This window comes from Lissotriton helveticus, chromosome 1_1 (assembly GCF_964261635.1).
Source record: "Lissotriton helveticus chromosome 1_1, aLisHel1.1, whole genome shotgun sequence".
Taxonomy (NCBI): domain Eukaryota; kingdom Metazoa; phylum Chordata; class Amphibia; order Caudata; family Salamandridae; genus Lissotriton; species Lissotriton helveticus.
Window position 1 is genome coordinate 1,618,053,922 of NC_136057.1, and position 19,916 is coordinate 1,618,073,837.

The window sequence follows — 19,916 nt, forward strand, 5'->3', positions numbered from 1 at the left end:
GCAAACGGACCCAAACGTCTTCACAACCTCATTTGGCCATAGGTGCTCCTACCAGCCGGGTGGAACAAGGTTGTTTTTTAAAATGACAGGAAAATCGCCATAAGTCGATTATTCACTCCTCCCCTTCGAACTACGGATGGTGGAGGATCGGCAGCCGTATCTCAGCCCATGCATAGGCTGAGATACGGCTGCCGATCCTCCACCATCCGTAGTTCGAAGGGGAGGAGTGAATAATCGACTTATGGCGATTTTCCTGTCATTTTAAATAACAACCTTGTTCCACCCGGCTGGTAGGAGCACCTATGGCCAAATGAGGTTGTGAAGACGTTTGGGTCCGTTTGCAGTGGCTTTAATACATATGGTGCCCTGATGAAATTGCCTAAAACCTAAAAGGCAATGAAACATGTCGGCAAGTAAAAGTATGAGTGGTTAAATAGGTGATAACCACATCTACTTTTTCTTTTTATCCTTCCATACACAACACAAGAAACTGAATAAAATTGTACTGTCTGTGTTGTAGTATGAGTGTTTTAATGTTCTGACTGACACTGTACTGGTCACTTTTTTTGCTTTATGTTCACTGCACTTTTCCACAAATCTCTTGTGTGTTTGGACACTATTTTTCTGTTTCGAGCTTGATGGTACCGATGATGACAACAGGGCTGTCCTGGCGAGTACCAGTCAGGTCCCCGTTTAGTGGTGCGCCCGTGAGGTGCCATCTCGCTCTTGCACACTTTTTTTCGGTTTAGCACTATATATGTTGGACACGAGATTAAGTGTGGTATGATTGGTCTCACAACTGTATTTTAGTTTTGTATGAGAATCAGGCAACTGTTTGAATATAGCACTACCCTTAGGTATATCGGCTACCCCACTCAATACTTAGAAAGGGGAGAAAGGTTTGCAAATAGAAAGCAACAAACGAAATATCCTGAATAAGGGTGGAATTTTTCAAGTGCTTTAATAGTCTAGGTCTTGTTTTGTATTTATTGCTGAGTAGGGCAGGCCTGAGGGGGGAGGAGGAGATTATTCCTGTTTCATCTAGAAGAGACATGTCTTCAGGTTCCTTTGGTAGTCCATGAGGGAGAGGGAGGTTCTGAGGTTTTGCTGGAGGTCGTTCCAGTTCTTGGCTACAAGGTATGAGAAGGAACTTCTGGTCTTCTTGATGCTCTTGCTTGGGACACAGATCGAAGGTGGCTTGTGGGTTGGTAATTGGTCGAAATTGGGTGTAATCATAGGAACACACACGCACATCAAATTCTACTGCCCTTCTGCACCACAGTGGTGTAAACTAAAGTCACGGACTTCAGAAGAGAGAGCAGAGGCTGAAGAGGCAACATATCTCTTTCAGCAAAAAAAACTGAACTAAAGATTGATGAATCAGCATTCTGTTGTAGCAAATGCAAAACATAAATTAAGTAAACTTAGAAACTAGAGGTGCCTGCACTAAAAAATATAGAATACATTTCTTTTAGCGCTTTTGCAGTTCATTTGGAAACCCTTTTTATACTCTGCTCAAAGTAGAAACAAGACACATTAATTCATAAGCCACTGTTGTGGCTACTTAGCTTTTTGGTATCTGAATAACAGCCTCATAGCCGACAAATAGGACAGCTCAGTGGGATGAAGGGTTTGCTGTAGATTTCCTGACAAAACCAGGTCTCAAAAGAGCTGGTATAGACCCCATTCTTTCCCGAACTATTAGAGGAGTGCTACTGAGCTACATAACAGTGTCAACTGGCATTTGTATTGCTACAAATTCACTTACCTATGGCAAATGATACTGTATGAACATAGATCCTAATTAATGCAACCCATCTGGGCATTTTCTCACTGGACGAGCATGTAGCCATTTTATCAATCTGTTAATGCTCAAAATAATTTTTAATTTCAGTTATTTGTAAAACAAAATCCACACACCTGGGGTGTCCCCCAGGTTTATCACTTAGTCCCATGCTGTTAAATATCTATGCATTACCTCTGGCTGATCTCAGTCGATCCTTTGGACTATGTTTATGTGCATAATCTAATAACACTCTACGATTGAACGGAAACCTCTCTGTTCTCCAGAATCAATTGAAAATCTGTCTCTTCTAGCAGGATGAACTCCTATTCTCTTTGTTTAAACTCTGAGAAAACAGAAATGTTCATATTTGACAATCCCTCAGCCTAATCTTCCACTAAGTGGCCTTAGCTCCTGCCATCTCCCTTCACTTCTGCCCACAATACTGGCATAATTATTGATAATGCAACCAAGGATGGTTTCCTAAGGGTAAAAACCATCAAGAAGGCTAATCCTCTCTTACCTGAATCATAAAGGAAAACATTACTGCAAGTTCTTATCCTCTCAGGGATAGTCTATTGCATCTCTAGTTTCACTATACTACCGATCTTCCTTATGGAGGGAAAACAACATATTTAAACTGCTGGTTCCCAGATTATTCTCAATCTCTGCAAGAGGACCAGAGTGTCTTCTCAACTACACTTGTCCCAGTTGGGGGTTGAGGGGGCGGAAACAGCAAATTAAGAGGGCGATCTGAGGCAGAGCCAGTCTTAGGATCAGCTCTGTCATTAAGTGCCGGTGCACCAGCCAAGCCTTAAAAATGAATCGCATGTAAATTATGGGACAGATATCATAGTGTTTTCAAAATTCAAGAAAGTGTATTTCTTTAACACACGAAAGGTTTTCACCTATGCGCATCAATTTATGCCTCTGCACAGAGGTTTTATTTATAAAAGAGGGAGTTGTTAAACATTAACTGAGAAACATTCCTGTAAATCCTGATGCCAATGTGATTGCTGAAATACGAGGAAATTCAGTTGTCATGTGTACCCTAAATGTGGCCCACATACTTTATAAATGGTCCAAAATTGAAGGCTAATAAATTAAACGCCAGAGAGTTTTTGTGCAGGACACACTCTGAAATAATTTATTTGAGGATGAACCCATATGTGATGATGAACTAAAAGGGGGCTCGATGAAATAAAGTATTTGCCTAGAATCACACAATTTGGTCAACCAGGGGAAAAGGGACAAATCCCATATTGTCCAGTATCACACCCTGAAAGTCAGCTATTAGATTGATATCTCTTTCTAACGGCAAAGGTTCATACTTTTCCAGGAATCATAGGATGCCGAGCCAAGACTAGGATTCAAATCTTGCTCCCCATGTTGCATGGTCAGCATCTGTAGCCGTAGGCCACATCACCACCATAAAAGTTGAGGTCGTTTTGGGCTCGAGGGTCCAATAGGAGCTGAGCCAGGGCCTGGCATATGGCTGAAGCCTGGCTCGGTCTTTGAGTGGCTCACCTACCTCTAGCTCTCAGAACATAATAAATGTTATCTTTATAAAGCCTTCTGTTTCTGCCACAAAGCTGCAAAATCTACACTACCTGTCTCGCTCTGCTCTTGGGAGGACTCTTCCTTTCCAGCATTGCCTTTAAAGTAAAAATTCTAAAATTCCAGAAAATGTTGTGTTGGTGGCCAACCTTTTGCTGTGGGTACAGGTAATGCTTGGAACTCTCTTTTTGTTCACCAGCATACTAAATGTAACTAGATTAAATTCCCTATGTCTCTCAAAACTAGTTTTTTCTCTGCTGATCTTTTTTTAGTTTATAGTGCTGTCCTTTTTCTGAAGGTTACATATAAATTCAGGTCTGGCTCACATTCATCTGCAAGCACTAGGACACCGTTTTTATTTTTAGGGCACTTGTGCGCTGTACAAAACTCTCATTATCAGATAAGTAGCCACTTATGTTTCTTCTCTTTCCACCACATAATGACTGGAGAACATGTTTCAATGAAAGTAGTCACAGCAATCATGTCTCATGCACCAAAGAGATACTCACTTAGCAACAGTGGGAGTGCTCCTGGGCTCAACAAAAGCCAGGTAAAGGACTATGCAGCAGCCGTGCAAGATGGCATCAAAGGTAGAGCAAGTGCAGCATTGACATCACCAGATCAATCTTTTCTCAAATGGATGGAATAAGTGCAGTGCAATCTTCCCTGATGTCCTAATACCAATTAGAGCACCGGGAGAAAACAAAATGAACACAGAAAACGGGTAGGATCTGCATTATCAGTACAAGCATCAATGGGCATCTATTTTACACAATAGATATGCAAAAATGCATACCTCTTTCTCAAACACAAAACAGGTAAAGTACCAGACGGCATTTGTATAATCGACTTTAGCAAAGAACACAGGGACATTGTGGTTTCCAACAGAGAACAATAAGCTTCAATCACACACAGGACATATACAGCACATGCAGTGTTAGTGCCAATTTCACTTGCACACAAAACATGCATGCGAAAGCAGCAGCAGTGCATGTTTCCCTTCCACACAGAAAAGGTACAGGACAAGTGGCTCGGCTGTATGTCATAATATCATGTTCAAGAACATAGCTTTACGTACATGTTGAGCCTAGAATACCATTATTTTACATTCATGTCGAGTCAAAAATATTGAATACAAAAATATCACCCCATTGTATGTAGATTTTCAATTATTAACTCCCATGGGGAGAAATGTTTGTTATATAAATTTAGGACACAATATTTATGTCAGAATATATTCTGAATACAATTTTTTGGTTCCCCAATGGACATGTAGTAGTGCCTGCTTCCCTCACACACAAAACAAGTATACCATATGCAGCAGAAATGAATGTTTCCCTCATACACAGGCAAGATGAGTGAAACAGAGACAGTGGCAACATAAGTTTCATTCATACAAGTGAATACATGTAGGCTTAAGATTCTGGCTCTAGCTACGCTTCATCCTCCTAAATCGCAAAAATAGTGCATTTGCATCATTCCAAATTAATATGAGGAGTGGTGCTGCACTGGCTTAAGGCCAGAGAGGTGACAGAGGTCACACTTCACTAACTGCTTTTGAGGGAATAGCAGGTGCTGTACTAGAGGCAAGCAAAACCGTAAATGACCCACCTCTAGCCTGCCCAGCAATGTCCTGGGGGGCTAAGTAGGCAGGTCATACACACCTTGTATATTTACTTAGAGTCCAACTAACTTACAGTCCTCCCTACTACCACAGGAAGTATGACTTACAGAGGATGAAGGAAGATGGGGGAATTAGGAATAGTGTATTTAATGAGAATATAACTTAATAGAACAATGGAGAGGAAGCGTTCATTTCAATTTCGTTTCTGATTATTTCTAAGCAAAATACATTTTGAAATTAAACAAGCACTGGCAAAGCCAATAAGCTGCCCCTGTGCGAGAGCTATTGACTTGGCAATGTGTTTTAGACATTATGTGCATCTATGTGGCTTCTGTTCAGCATGGCTAAAAGCTAGTGACGTGAAGTGGGGTGGAGTAGATTGGGGTAGAGTGGAATGAGGTAGATTGGGGTAGAGTGGGGTTGATTGGCGTAGAATGGAGTGGTGGTAGAGTGGAGCACAATGGCGTGGGGTACATTTGGGTATGCTGGAGTAGGGTAGATTGGAGTGGGGTTGATTGGAGAGGGAAGAAGGGTAGATTAGCATGAGGTAGATTGGAGTGGAGTAGATTGGGGTAGATTAGAGTGGGGTATACAGGACAATGGGAGATCGGGGTAGATTGAGATAGACTGGAGTGGGATAGATTAGGGCAGTTGAAGTGGAGTAGGGTAGATTGCGGAATAGAAGAGTGGGGTATTGGGAAAAATTGGAGTAGAGTGGGGCAAACTGGAGTGTAGTCAGGTAGATTGGAATGGAGTGGGGTAGACTGAGTGGATTATAATGTTGGATAGCGGAGGGGTAAAAATTACTATTCCCATTCCAGTGAGTGCAACAGTAGGGAAAGTGTTGGATAGCGGAGGGGTTAAAATTAATATTCCCACTCCAGTGAGTGAAACAGTCGGGAAAGCGTTGGATAGTGGCGAGATAAAATGTAATATTCCCACTCCAATCATTGTAAAAGTAGGGAAAGTGTTGGATAGCAGAGGGGTAAAAATTACTATTCCCACTCCAGTGAGGGCAACAGTGGATTATAATAGGATAGAATGGAATGGGGGATTGAGGTACTTTGGAGTGGGATAGATTGGGGTGGTGTCCCAATCAATACCTGCTAGTTCCCACTCTTCACAGGAGCAGGATGGTGCTTGAATCGAATGCCCCTCCTGAGCCACCTTCAATCTCCAGTATTTACCTAGAGAGATTAATAGGTCCTCAGGTTGGAAGGGGAAAACAAAGTAGAGACTGTTACCCTTGAGAAGCTAGTAGTATCCCGTGGTTGCATTACGTTAAGCATATGTTGTTAAAATTGAGGTGTCCAGATCTTTTTAATTGTCTGGATAGGATAAAAAAAAGAGAATGTTATATGGGTTAAATCCCCATTTTTGAATTTATTGTTGCCGGATCGTGAGGAGCGGGAGCTATTGAAACCCTCAATTAGGGCTCACTTTTTGTTAAAACCTCCTCTCTGATTGAGCCCTCTCTGAGAATTGTTACCAAGCTCTTTCATCACTGGCTTTTAACTAGGTTTCGTTTTAATTTGATCCACTTTTCTTTAGGTAATCTGCAAGGTTGGTGCAGACCAGAGGAATTAGGTCCATGTCTTTGTGACAATTTTTCATCACAGGACACAATGCATTTTATAATGGTTTGTGACTATTACAGTGAGATTCGTAGGAGGTTTTTAGTTCCTCTGCTAAGGGGAAAGGGGTTTTTACAGGTTAGACCGGCCTTATTTTATCTTCAACTGCTCAACAATCCATGGGAGATTTTTAATATTGCCAGCTTTTAGTTGCAGCGGCTCGTCTCAGAAAAAGAAGGTACCCTATGTTAAAATCTGAATGAGGGGGGCGTGGCCAAGATGGCGACGGAGTAGGACGTGCTTCTTGTCCCCTCCGGCGCCGGGCCTTACATAGCCTTGTCCAGCGTTGACCCCAGGAGCTCCTCTGGGCTTAAAGTCGCTCCGGAGCCTACTGTGAGCGGTGGCTGGCAGCGGAGTGAGTTCCGACGCTACTAGTGCCCGAGGTCGTGGGTTTGGAGCTGGCGGCGATCCTCGCGCCATGTGAGGCGCTGAAAGCTGAAGCGCCGGACGGAGCTGCAGGGAGCTCTAGGGGCACTCGGCGGACGGTGGTGGTTGGTGCTGCCTCATCTTTGCCGCGGAACGCTCCGGGGGCCAAGCGGCAGCGAGAACGGACCCGGTTGGAGCCGTGGCCTTGAGCTCCGGGAGGGGGCGGAGCCTATCGCCCGCGGACGGCGGGCCCTGCGGCGCGGCCGGCGGCCTAATTGAGGCCGGGGACTGAGGCCTGGTCCGCGAGTCGGTCTGCGCTACGTCTGGGGTCCGTCCCTCCGCGCTGTAGCCTGGGCAGTGCACGGCAGCTGGGGCGACTGGGCCCTTCAGTGGAGAGCAGAGGCGGTCACGGGGTGGCACGCTAGGGGGCCTCAGCTTGGCCCTGAGTGTGCATGATCGGCTTGGCACGGCTGCTGGTGGCTGAGAGGAGACACAGGGCAGTGTGAGCGCTCGTCCCCTCGGCGGGGGAGCCCTGCTACAGGACAGCGACGAAGCAGGCTGCAGGTACGCGGATTGACCGGGGATCCGGTGAAGTAACGCTGTGTCCGGCTGATGAGGCTTTGGGGGCCTCTGAGGATCTCCTGGAGATGATTGTGCCCAGAAGGCGGCTTTCCCTCGCCCGGACCTAGCGGCGGTCCTGCGCCCTGTGGAGGGAGCGCTTCGATTGACTTACACGCCCGGGAGGCCTGGCTGGTATTGAGACCTTTGGCAGGCCTGCTGCTCACACGCCGCCACGCGCCTGCCTGCCCGGGGTGTACTTTCTGTGTGCTGGGGCTTCGAGGTCTACGGGCTAGGGACGCCGGCCTAGCTTTGACATTGGGGCGCCGGGGGGAGGCTAAAGATTGTTGGGCGGTGCCTCCGCCTGGTTATTACGGCAGGCTCTGGTGAACTCTGCTCCCCTGTGCACCGCTCTTTTGACCTGACACCGGTGGTGGACTGCAACAGCGATGGCCACCTCCCTACGCAAGGGGAAGCCTGGTAAGGATGGGCCAGCTAAGGGCTCTCAGCCCCCGGCCTCCCCTGGCCCTAGCGCATCTCCGGGGCGGTCTGATAATGAGGCTCCGGCTACTAAGGCCTTCATGAAGGAACTCTTCGCCTCCATCAAAGATGATATTGCCGAGCTCCGAACCCAGCTAACTTCGGATCTCCGCGAGGTGCGGAGGGATGTCGACGGTCTTGGGGAGAGAGTGGCCACTCTGGAAGACCATGACCTCAGCATGGCCAATGATGTCCACCTGCTACAACAGGACGTGCTCCGGCTCATGGAACAGAACATAGATCTGCAGGCCCACGCTGAGGATCTGGAGAATCGTTCCCGCCGAAATAACATCCGCATTCGAGCGGTCCCTTGGGAAGGCGAAGCGGGAGATCTCAGGGAATATGTGCAGGTGCTCTTTCTTCAGATTTTGGATGAGGAAGATGTGCAGGACATCAGAATGGATCGAGTCCATAGAGTGGGGCTGCCCAGGCGGAATGGGGGACCTCCCCCTGACATACTTGTGTGTGTGCACAATTTCCAACTCAAGGAACGAATCCTCAGGAAGGCGCGGGACATTCCCTCCCTGCAATTCCGGGACCATCGTCCTCAACTTTATCAGGACCTGGCTGCTTCCACGCTCCAGAAGAGGCGCGAGTTTCGACCGGTCACTGCTTATTTGAGAGAGCACAACATATCCTACTCGTGGGGCCATCCCTTCCGCATAGTCTTCCGTTGGCAGAATAGACTGGCACAGATTCGATCTCTCCGGGAAGCGAAGGCACTCCTGGGGATTGAGGAGGAGACGCCGGCGCAGGCCCGTCGCAGTCCTTCACCACGGAGACAACACCATTCCTCGTCTTGGCACAGAGTGGGACCGGAGGCGAGCCGCAGGAGGCCTGACCACACGACTAGCCTGCAGGAGCGTGGGACTGCAGTGGCGTCAGTGGCCTCTGCCACGCTGGCGTCGACGCAGCAGAGCTCTGGGGCGGCCTGATCTTCGGGCAGCTCACCTTTGTGCCGGAGGGGCACGCACATTCAGGTACCGGGGTTATGTATGTACTTTTCGAGAAGACACCCCGCCCTTCGGCCTTGGGAGATCCGATGTTGGGTCCCCGTCAACACCCCCAGGGGGGTTTCAGTGACTTGAGTTTTTTCTTCTTCTTCTTGTTCCTTTTGTTGTGGGGTGTGTTGGGGGGTGGGGGGCGTGAGGGGCGTGAGGGGAGGGGGTCGGGGAAGGTCCATGGTGGTGACAAGGGTGCTAGGGGGTGTGTATGGCTGAGATGCACGTTTGAAATACGGAGGATTGGGGCAGTGGGGGCGTACCCATGGTTCAAGTTGACTTGGTATCCGGCTAACGGAGTAGGGTGGGGGGGGGGGCGGGTAGCACATCGGCATTACAGGTGGCGGGTGAGTTTAGGCCTCTGAGAGGGGGGACTCATGAGCTGGCACTGGCAGGGGTCGGGGTGATGTTCTGTGATGCCTGTTAGTATAGGGACCTGGAATGTTAAAGGGCTTAACTCGCCGCAGAAACGACAGAAAGTATGGAAATATGTGACTGATCATCAGCTGGATGTGGTGGGTCTCCAGGAGACTCATCTAGCGCGCAAAGACGAGCTGCGCCTCAGACATAAGGCTTACCCTCTTATTTACAGATCTTCTGCTACTACGAAACACAGAGGGGTGGCCATCCTCTTCCGCGCCGCGCTGCACTTCCAACCTGTAGAGGTGCGCAGTGACAAGGATGGCCGTTGGTTGATGGTGAAAGGGGTTGTTCGGGGGCGAATGTGTACCTTTGTGGTGGTTTATCTCCCTAATGCTGGCCAAAATAAGTTCCTACAGGACTTGCTGCAGAAGGTGGGGGATTTCACTGATGGGCACTTGTTCCTCATGGGGGATTTTAATTTGGTGTGGGATAAGGTTGTGGATAGCTCTAGGTCTCACAGGGCTGATACAGGAGTGTTTTCGGGTGCAACACAGCAGATGGTGGGTGAAATGGGGCTGACTGATGGCTGGCGATTTTATCACCCTACTTCCCGAGATTACACATTATTTTCCCATGTACACCACTCCTACTCCCGATTAGATTATATTTTCCTCAGTCAGGCCCTTAGGGGAGATGTCCTAGATTCCACCATTCTCCCGCTTTCAGTCTCCGACCACAGTTTGCTGGTTCTCACCCTTCGCTGGACACTGTCCGGTAACGGACAGCGGAAATGGTACTTCCCAGCCTCGGTGGTCAGGGATGACGCATCGAATAGGGCACTACGGGAGGCCATTAGGGAGTTTTTTGATCTCAACCCCACAACGGATACATCGGTAGCTAATACTTGGGACGCCTTTAAGGCGTCAGTCAGGGGCACGTGTATAGGCCTTAACGCCACTCTTAACAGATTGAGGCGGAAAGACCGGGAGGACTTGGAGGACGAGTTGGCCAACCTCGAACAAGAACACAAGCTCCATCCGTCGAGGGCGACCCTACGTCCGCTTACGGCGGTCCGAGGGAAACTGAGAGCTCACTACAATAACAGGGCTGAACTCACGATGTTGAGGCTGGGGCGACAATCTTATTCCTCTGGGAATAAGGTGGGTAGACACCTAGCGCGTCAACTGCGTGACAGGAGGGAGCGCGAATATGTCGGCGGGATTAAGGATGACGCGGGCGTGCTACAGCATAGGGACGAATTGAAGGCGAGCATCTTTGGCCGCTTTTATGCGAACCTCTACGCAGGGGACGGCCTCGATGTGGAAGCACAAAGGGAGTATCTGCGGCGCCTACCGCTCCCCCAGATATCGAAGGAGTGGAATGATCTGTTGGAGGCCCCGGTCACCCGGGAAGAGGTGCTTGAGGTCATCAAAAATCTGAAACTGCACAAAGCACCTGGGCCAGATGGCTATACGGCCGTCTTCTACAAGACATACGCCACTGAACTTTGCGACTTCCTAGTGTCCCTCTTTAATGGTATGGCCACCTCTGGTTCCGCGGCCGGAACTTTGGCGGAGGCGGTCATTACGATCCTGCCGAAGCCGGGGAAGGATCCTACCCAGTGCGCTTCCTTCCGCCCAATAGCACTACTTAACATAGACGCTAAGCTGTATTCAGCGATCCTGGCACGCAGGTTACAAGACCTGATGCTGGCAATTATTCATCCTGACCAGTCCGGGTTTATCAAGGGGCGCCAGACTCACGATAATACGCGGAGGGTGGTACACCTCATTGAAAAGGCAGACAGGTTCCGCATCCCAGCGGTCCTAGTTGGGTTGGATGCCGAAAAGGCCTTCGATCGTGTGGACTGGGGCTTCCTTTTTAACACAATGTCGGCATATGGCTTTTCGGATAAATTTATTACTATGGTGAGGGCCAATTTTTGCAATCCCAGGTCACGGGTGACAGTGAATGGACACCTCTCGGCGTTCTTTCCACACTCCAGGGGTACCAGGCAGGGTTGCCCTCTTTCACCTCTCCTGTTCGCGCTGAGCATTGAACCCTTAGCATTGGCGGTACGTGAGAACGAGGGGATCCGGGGCATCCCTTTCACGGGAGAACAACATAAAATCACGCTCTTCGCGGACGACGTTCTGCTCTCGGTGGCGGACCCAGAACACTCATTGCCCTGCATCAGGGAGGCCTTATTGCAATGTGAAGCGGTGGCCGGTTTCAAGGTCAACTATAGTAAGTCGTATATCCTGAATCTCACCCTGTCGCAGGCGGAGGTGGAGCGGGTGCGTCCCTTGACGCCCCTAGCATGGGCCACCAGTTCGATAGTTTACTTGGGGGTCCATTTGACCTCGACGGTGGGCGGACTGTTCTCGGCCAACTTCCCCCCTCTATTAGCGACAACACGAGCTGAAATGGACAGGTGGAAACCTACATTTCTGTCCTGGTTGGGCAGGATCCATTCTGTAAAGATGGTTCTCCTTCCCAAATATCTATATTTATTCCAGGCGCTGCCCATCCCACTAGATAGCGATTTCTTTCGACGCCTCAGGACTCAGATATTGCGATTTATATGGCAGGGGGGGCGGGCTCGTCTTCCCTTTACGGTCTTGCGTCAACCAAAGTCTGAGGGAGGAGTCGGACTCCCGGACCTGCAGCTCTATTATAAAGCGGCACAACTGAGGGTGGTAGTGGAGTGGTCGCAGCAAATGTCGGAGAAGCACTGGCTTCACATGGACCGGAGCGTGTCGGGTAGATCAGTCTGGGACCTGGCGTGGAAACCAAAGAAAGACCGCCCTCTTAACGCTTACATTAGCACCCCTACGGGGACGACGTTGAAAGTCTGGGACTCGCTAGCTGCAGACGAGAGGTGGACTACATTTCCCTCACCCTTCACACCCATACATTTCAACCCAGCCTTCCCGCCGGCGCTCCAAGAGGGTCCCTTTGATGCTTAGAGGGAGGGGGGCTGTAGAGCACTGACCCATCTGTTTCATGGGCAGGACCCTCTCTCCTTTGCTAATTGTACACGGGACTATGGGATTCCCCAGAATGAACGATATCACCACGTGCAATTGCTCCACTGGGCTACGTCGCCTGGAATACGGGAGGCAGCTAAAAGACCACTATCGTTATTTGAGGCCTTCTTACTGCGGACATCTACCATGAAAGGAACTATCTCCTTCCTGTACCAGCTCTTGCTTCGATCTGCTGTGGCGCCCAGGCCTCGTTACATGGAACAGTGGGAGGAAATGGTGGGGAGAGATATCTCTGATACCGAATGGTCTGCACTGTGGCGGGATCTGACTGCGTTTAATCACTCACTACATCTAAGGGAAGCGCATCTTAAGACACTTATGCTTTGGTATCTTTGCCCGACTCGGCTCCATCGCATATATCCGACCACGTCCGACAAATGCTGGAGGGGTTGTGGGCTCCTTGGGGACTTCCGCCATATATGGTGGGACTGCCCAGTGATTCGGCCTTATTGGGAGGAAATTCTCTCCCATATCAAGGACATTCTTCGCTATCCTGTCGAGAACTCCATCGCCTCTGTCCTGCTGGGCCTGCGGGACCCGGGCCTGGAATACCAGACTCGGGCAGACAAGAAGATCTTGTGGCTCTGCCTAGGAGCTGCCAAGCTCACGTTGGCTGCCGCTTGGAAACAGAAGGGGGCACCAGCAATTTCCCTGTGGCACGCAAGGCTCTGGAAACTTTTAAGTATGGAAAGAATGGCGGACATCTTCCTGGGTAACTTCAAGAACTTTCAATTTCAGTGGGGCCCGCTGGTTGCCTTTCTCTCTAAAGGGTTGCCATCAGCTGTGTGTCCCGAATCCTTCAGATCGCTACACCTCTTTCAAATCTAGAGTGAATGATGGGATGGCAGTTGGGGCGAATGGAGTCACCGCCATGGGGAGGGAGGGGGCGGACTGGGAGGGGGGGGCTTGTTGGTGTTCCTTTGATCTTGGGCCACTGGGATGCATATTGCAGGGCACACTACCCTATGCATTGCTGCACAGGATGTTCTACTTACAGGTCAATCAGTGGTTTAAACCTTCACGTCATCATTGCAGAGTTGATTGTACTGCTGATCTAAGAACTTTGAACTTGATTACGTACTTCTGTCACTACACGGTCTCTACGCCAGCGATGTTAAACTATCCTCCTGTGCGAGGGAATGTGTGGCACCTCGGGGGCCCTTGCCTTGTTTTTCCACTGTTTAAATCAAAATAAAAATTTTACACAAAAAAAAAAAAATCTGAATGAGTTCTGATCGCATAGAAAACCTCTGATTTACTCCTTTTTGAAATTACCCTTAATTGTGTATTTAAGTTTTTATACATTTGAAAATTGCAATTGATCTTGTTATATTAATTCTTTTTTAAGTCACTCATATGTTTTATTGGGCTACATGATTTTATTACATTGTGTATTGTGTACTGTACAAATTGTGCACTGTACTGTTAAATTAACCGAATAAAGTGGTTTGACTGACTGACTGACTGTCTAGCCTTGTTCTGTGAGGGACTGCTATCACCTTGCCTGTCTTCTTTATGGCTGTGTGTTTTCAGTGATGGGAGCTGAAAAAACAAGCAAACAGTCAATATCTCCTGCCTTCAGTATCTCTAAATATTATTTCTAGAATGTCATTATTTTCTCAAACAACATTTTCATACTCCTCGAGATCTAGACCTTTGCTTCTCTGCTATACTTTCTAGATATTAACGTGTAATTTCCTCCTCTCTTATGTGTATGTACCATCACGTCTTTTGTTCTTCTATTAAATTATTTCTTTTTTCTAAATCTTGTTCTATTCCTTATTCAACCTAAACTGCTTTTCTTTTAGTCTTTTGTAAGTACATATTCTTAAATACTCTCTAAAACATCTCATTTTAACCCCTATCTCTTTTCATATTTTCTAGGATACTTGCATGACTACTTCGGAGGGCGAGACCGAAAAGTCACAGAGAATTTTAAGGACTCATGTAAGTGTCTTTATCTTTGCAGTGGTAGTTTTCTTGTCACTTGAATCAACTTGTGAAGCCCAAAAGTCGACCTTGAAGAATGGACTCTTTGGAGGTAATTCCTGCTTAAAACTTAATATCTTCTATGACTTGGAAACTCTTCCCTCGTAACTGAACTGACGGCCGTAAATTGTCTCCAAACTCTGCTTGAAGATCATGCGCAACAAATCTTTCCCTAAAACACTTCTCTAAATTTACTCCGCAAGCGGCGAAAAGAACTTCTACCCCAGGGAAACTCCTCTGTGAAGTGCGCCGCTTATGAGGCTGCGTACATGCTTCACACTTCTCAGTTGTCCATGAGTGGTAGAGTGGATTGCGGTGGGGGGGATTGGAGGGGAGTGGGGTAGATGCGGTTGATTGGAGTGGGGTAGATTGTGGGGTAGACTGGTAGTCTGGGGTAGTTTAGAGCAGAGTGGGGTAGATTATAGTGGAGAGGAGTTGGATAGAACTCAGTGGAGTTTGTAGTGAAGTGGGGTAAATTGCAATGGAGTGGGGTAAATCCGATTGAGGTGGATTGGATTGGGATACATTTGAGTGGGGTAGATCAGAGTAGATTGGAGTGGATTGGAGTAAAGTGGGGTAAAATGGGATAAATTGGAGCAGAGTGGGGTAGATTTGAGTGGAGTGCAGTAGATAGGGGTGGAGTGAGGTAGACTGGAGTGGGTGGGTTGGATTGGGTTAGATTGAGTAGAGTGAGATAGATTAAAGTGAAGTGGGGTAATTTGGGGTAGACTGGATTGGGGTAGATTGGTTCGTAGTGGAGTCGATTGGGGTAGATTCGAGTGGGGTAGATTGAGTTAGAGTGTGATAGACTGAAGTGGGGTAGATTGGAGTAGAGTGGGGCAGATTGGAGTGGAGTGGGATAGATTGTAGCAAAATGGAGTGGGGTGGAGTAGATTGGGGTACATTGGAGTGGTGTGGAGTGGAGTGGGGTAAGTGGTGTGGAGCGGAGGGGCGTAGAGTGTAGTGGCATGTTGTGTCATGAACTCCGTGGCGTAGTTTGGAATGGCGTGGCGGCGAGTGACGTGGTGCAGCGTGTATTAGAGTGGAGGGGTGTAGAGTGGAGTGACATATCATAGAGAGGAGTGTCGGAGAACGGAGTGGTGTTTCATAGAGTAGAAGGGCATAGAGTGGAGTGGAGTGGCATAGTGTGGAGTATGCATGGTGTGGTAGCGCACTGCCATGACAGGCAAAACATTTTCAATTGAAATGGCCTTTACATTTGCATGGAACTACAGTTTTACTGCACACAAATTTTTATGTTTGCAGATGTCATCACCTAGTTTGTTGATGTGTTTTAATTGTATTCAAACATGTTTCCACCACACTTCAGAATTACCCAAAAATGTACTTCATTTGTACTAATTCAGATACATTCTAAAACATTAGCACAGTTAATTTTTGTGTGCTAAAAAACAAACATCCTACACCCGCTTCTCTTACATGGATACTCAGCAGGATTGTCACATAAATTCTCTCACTTTGAAGTCAAATAAAGAAAATTCCAAGCTCCCTCGGAAGAGAGAGCTTGACATTTGACCTCGGTCTTTAAATTCACAGCAAACGTGAGGAGATAAGAAAAAATGTAAAGGCCTGTTTTCAGAAAGTATGGGGCATTTTATTAAGAAACGGAGTTAAAATTAACGTCACTTTAGCGGCAGAAAACTGCTAAAGCGGCGATAGTTTTAACTCTGTGCTTGATAATATGCCCCTAGTTCTTGGAAGAATACAGTAAGCAAGGTTTGGGCAACGGAAGGTCGAACTCAAGCTGGATAGCTAAAGCGAATAAAGCCAGCAAATAGAAAGCCAGAAATGTAAGTTACATTCCACAAAGCCAATGGTAAGCAAAAGGCAGAATGCATTCCTAGGCCAGCTTTCTGAGTGTCCCCAGGATGTCTTTAGCAAACCAGACAGCTGTTCTCTCTTGTAGGCTTTGACCTAAAAATGGGATATGGAACGTATGTGTTGGAACAAAAATAACGTGCCACAGATAAAACTGTTATAAAACAAAGCTAGTCAATAAAGTCCACCTCTTACCAAGAATATCCTTCCAGTTGGTATCTCAAGTTACTTTAATTAAACATGTGTCCATAGCAGCCAGCATGACTGAGCCCCAAATGTATATTTTTTAAAGAGGTCAGAGACCATACAACATGTTCATTTTCCAATGGATAGACAGCGTGCTCTTCTTTAAGAAACGTGAACATGCACAATACACACCTCTCACCAATTATGTCTGATAAATGACTTTGCAAGATACTGTTTAAACAGTGATTCTTTAAAAGTGTGACGTCATTTTTTCCAGACTCTACTTTGAATATAGGAGGGGTGCTGCAGCACCTTACACACCCCTCTTTCAGTGCCATTGATATCCACTGAGCAAGAGCTATCTCTTCAAGGAAAAAAGAACATGTACAAAGTAGACTAATTATTTTCACCTTTTCCACAGTCAATACTCATGTGTGAATTAAGTTGCTGTCTAGCAAGTAGCTCAGTCTTTGGCCCACTGACCAGGCCATTCATTGCAGACTAAGTAAACATTTCTGTACCTAACACTTTTGGCAAAACCTCCTATCCTGGAATCAGGGTTGGCTTTTGGCATGGCGGTGTGGGTCCAGGACTATGGCGCCAAGATTTAGATTAAATTTAATGAATTGCCTAGTGATAGATTTTTATTCGTATTGTTCTGAGTATCAATTTATTATGTATTATAATTTGGGTTTTTAAGTAATAATATGTATTATGATGTATTATAAACGTTATGGTAGAATGTAAAATGAGAACTGTTTGTATTGCCTTACTGGCATAATATCAAACTATTAAAATAAAATCCTAAATCCACTGTCACGAGTACTCCAGTATTGTTTTCATTGACATTGGAACTGTTGATGTGCAATTTGCTTAAAACATGGCTTGATGGTGCACAGTGATCACCAGTAAAAGGCAGGGCCGGCTTTAGGGCGGGGTGACCGGTGCGGCCGCACTGGGTGACCACCTGGAGGGGTTGTACTAACCTCAAAGGGGCCGCTGTGTTCAGCAATAACTTACCATTTAAAAGTACCTGCTGCAGAGTTCCTTGTGCGTTCAGCCTTCAGGCCGCAATAAAAATGTAATGATAACTCTTGTGATTAATGTTCCTGTTTGAGAGAGAGAGTTTAGAGTTTTGTCTAGTGGCAGTTTTGACTCAACACAAAGTAGCATATAGGGTTAATATGCCTGCTGCAAAGAAGGGATCTCTATTTTAGGTGGATATCTGAGTGGATTAATAAAGTCAGCCTTTACCAGCACTATAAAACAAATGAACTGTATGTGAGAGAGGGGCTATTAAAAGACGAGGGGCACTTTGCCAGGTGGAAATGAGGGAATCTAGGAGGTCATGGTTGGGTGCCAAAAGAAATTGTTGCACCAGGTGCCACCAGTGCTAGAGCTGGCCCTGTTAAAAGGCATACCATATCGCTCTAAGTGTTCAACACTTTAGTGTGCCTTAGAGAAGTGGATCAATCGGTCTCCCATCGCCCTAATGAATTTGACAAGTCATTCCCACTCAGAGGTTATATGCACATACTGTGCTGAATCACAGATCCTGTGCTCGATGTGCCATAAGACTCAAGCTGCACCCTACTGACGGGGCCAAAATAAGCCTATTTTGCCCCCGTCAGTAGGGCTCAGCTTCAGTGGTCTAGGATTGCTTGTGTTCCTGTTCAGAGGGGATTTCGCCTGGTACGTGGGCTGGCTGGTTCTTGGCTGAGGTAGAGTGGTGGGCAAAACGTGATGAATTTGATTCTGACCTTCAGTAATTAGCAGTGGCTGAGATGAATTCAAGCAGTCCACATATTCCTTTATTTGCTCCACTTGAGGCGACAATAATTTGCTCTATGTGTGTCATGGCTCAGATGATCCTGTTGTATACTCCCAGAGGATGCCGATTTTTTCTAAGAATAATGATTGTCTGGAGGAAGATCTTTCAGTGAGTTTGTCTGAGAATGGAACAGTGGAGATTGACCAATAGTTCATGGTCTAGGCCATATGGCTTTTAAGAATAGTTTGGAGATTGGAGGTTTTTGAGCTCACTTCAGAATATTCCAGTTGCCAGAAGGAATTGATGATGACTCTCATCAGGATGGCAGCAGGGTATTTCATGAAGATGTTCTTAAATATATGAGTAGGGACTTGAGCTGGAGGTAAAGCCTGATGATCACACACTTTCATAGAGTTAGTAAAATCATCAGGAAATGGAGGTTAAAGAAGAGTTATGTCAGTTGACACCCTGCTTTGTACACCGATTTGTCGAGACTGGGTTTGAGAAATTGTATTTAACTGCTTTAATTTCATGTCCAGCTACATTCCCAAGACTTTAGGTCAGGTTTGACTCAGTGTATTCATGGTTCTGGAATGCAAGAATAATTTTGTAATGTTACTGTTGTACTTTGTATAAGAAGACGCTTGTAGTCATGTTGTAGGTTTCTTGAAGTCTTCTTTAATAATCCTAGTATAGCAACATCAAACAAGGATCATGTTTGTATAACTGTAATCCAACTCTAATAACTCCTATGCCAGCCCCTGCCAGCCCCACCAGGAGCAGCCTGCCTAGCTGCTCAGCCCATCTCCAACTGTCCACACTCATCCACACAGGCACCCAGGCATTCCATTCATCACAGGCACACCAACATTCCGTCACCATCTCTTGCTCTGGCTGAGCAGCTAGGAAGACCTAGGCTCATTTACATAGCCATGTAAATCTCAGGATACAACATTATCCCTTTTCTTTAAAAATGAAAACAACACTTGCAATCTTCAAAGAAAGGAACTATAGACAAAAAGCGAAGATGTCCATATCTAAGGAATAAAAAGAAAATTTAAAACATCACCAAAGAGAGAACAAAGCTAATAAGAAAAGATGGGCATGGTATTGACATATTAAAAAAACATGCATCAAAAACACCATCTTCACTAATGAAAGTTGTTAAGATTCATTAAATATAAAGCATCACACAATTGCAATATGGGAAGGAAAAACAATGTAAGGCAATATCACATTACAAATAGGAATAACCCCGTCCTTTCCCAAAAACACAACAGAACACTTAAGAAGAGAAGGGTGGACACACCCCACGACAAACACCCAAGGCAAGAAACTAACATCAAGGGTGTACAAACACTACAAATTCACGTGTACCACAATATGGACAACATAGAGGGTACACACACAGTGAGGCGCAGGGCGACTTACACACGACAACATCTGAAGCGCGGGGCGACTTACACAAGACAACATGTGACGCGCAAGGCAACATAAACACGACAACACCTGAAGCGCAGGACAACTGACACAGGACAACACGTGAGGCGCAGGGCGACTTACACACCACAACATCTGAAGCGCAGGGCGACTTACACAGGACAACATGTGATGCGCAGGACGACTTACACACATACAAACATGAGATGTGCAGT